The sequence below is a fragment of the Etheostoma spectabile genome, chromosome 22, assembly GCF_008692095.1.
Source record: "Etheostoma spectabile isolate EspeVRDwgs_2016 chromosome 22, UIUC_Espe_1.0, whole genome shotgun sequence".
NCBI lineage: Eukaryota > Metazoa > Chordata > Actinopteri > Perciformes > Percidae > Etheostoma > Etheostoma spectabile.
The window spans coordinates 13931085-13933050 of NC_045754.1; the positions used below are offsets into that span (position 1 = coordinate 13931085).

Genomic DNA, 1966 nt, shown 5'->3' on the forward strand with positions numbered 1-1966 from the left:
GGATTAGGACAGAGGAGCCGGGATGGGATGAGAAAATGGTAGACATATTTTATCTAATAAAAAAATAAATGAGACAACTGTTCTATAAAAAAGGATCAGGGGATATTAGCCAGTAAAAGGGTGCGAGAGTCATGGCTAAACAGGAAGATACAGGAAGTGTGATGAGAAGAGAGGAACTTAAGTATGAGATGCTAGAGTAGGGGGGAGGGCGGGGCAGATGGGTAAAGAGGGCAATACAGGCTAACAATGGGTTAAGGCAGTCTGGCACCAGAGAGGGCCTCACAGGAGAGTGCATCACGGGGCTGGAGGGGGGGTGATAGGATGAGTGTTACAGATAGGAGCACAAAGTAAAACTGACCCTATACTCAACATCAAGACAACCGAAAGCTCCCTGCTTACAGAAAGTTTAAAAATGACCTGAAATGGTGCTGGAGGTAATCTACATACATGTTTTCTTTCCTATGTGAATGTCATATTAAAGCTACTCTTGCACTACTCATGTTTGTATCCTGCTGTGTGCTGATTTTGTTGATTTGTGTGCAACATAAGTTTTAATAAATATTTTCACTTTAACAAAGCAAGAAGCTGCCCATTGTCTTTGGGCTTCTTTGTTTCAAAACTGTAATTTCCAAGTCTTCGCAAAACAAAATCAATCTAAAGTCATCCACATTTAGGCAAAATACCAGTGACCAAAACATGCACTTGGCTTGCTTGTTTACCATGTAATAAAATCATATAGCAAATAGCCAGGGATATACTCAAAACACAATCAATTGTGACTCAAGATGGTGGCCGGGTTGGCTCAGTTGGTAGAGCAGGCGCACATATACATATATAGAGGTTTACTCCTCGACGCAGCGGCCGCAAGTTCGACTCTGACCTGTGGCCCTTTGCTACATGTCATTCCCCCTCTCTCTCCCCTTCCATGTCTTCATCTGTCCTGTGGAAATAAAAGCCTAAAACATAAAATAAATAAATAATAAAAAAAAGATGAAATATGATGAGAAAAACACAGCTCTAAAAGAAAATGTTAAAAAAATACACATTTAACTATTTAATAACTAGGAGCTGCTAACGCTGTGTGCCAAGCGTAGCGAACAAAACTAATGTGTCAGGTTTTGGTAGCAAAATCAGTTTTTCATGTGTAACAGCAATAAGTACAAGAGGAAACAGACGCTACAAGCTGTCAATACAGTTCCACTGGGCCAATGGTCACAATGTTTGGTTTGTTTTGTTTTGTTCTGAATTCCCACCAAAGCTCCTCACACAAGCAGTAATGCATTGTAGCTGTCAACACTGGAGGTTCCCCCAGGGGCCCCAAGAGGAATCCATCAGATGGCCTCTTTGACAGCTTGTCTTTCCTATATGAGAGGCTACTAGCTAAGTAGCTAAGTTTATCTAATTTTCTCTACCTACTCATTCTCTATTTTTAGACGGCCAGGCCCTTAATGAGTGACACGAGATTGTTGAGATAAACTAATCCCTTTGACTGTGGCTTCAGGGGGAGCTCTGTACTGGTGTCTCTGCCACTGAGTCCTGGCTCCTGTTACCAAGCAGAGACTCATTCCACCAACAACTGCAGAGCCGATGTGTTTCATGTGATTATTGCAGGCATCCAGCCAGTGGAAACAGAGGATTGTTTACAACTGTTTAGGTAACCATAGTTAAGAGCTTCATTATTTGGTTAAGAATACCAGCAGCATAGCAGAAGAAGCAGCTTGTTTGAAGCAGACAGAAAATGTTTAGGTCCTTGAGACAGAATGGTAAATGGGCTGAACTTACACAGCACTTTTTAAGCTGAGAGCAAGACAACGAGCTTCAAAGCCTGTTGCACGCAAATGTGACGTCACGGGAGCGCCGTAACCGTTTAAACTCGTGCGTGGTGGTCACAACCCTAGTTGCAGTCTTCTCCTGAACAATGAGCAGAGGCTACTAACTTTGCTATTTCTACGGACTAGAAGAAGAA

General features: G+C 42.3%; 1 protein-coding gene across 1 annotated transcript in view; it reads right to left on the minus strand.

Annotated features, from left to right (window-relative positions):
* The window catches only part of ube2wb (ubiquitin conjugating enzyme E2 Wb), a 9640-nt gene that overhangs the window by 2899 nt on the left and 4775 nt on the right, over positions 1 to 1966 (minus strand). The window lies entirely within an intron of this gene.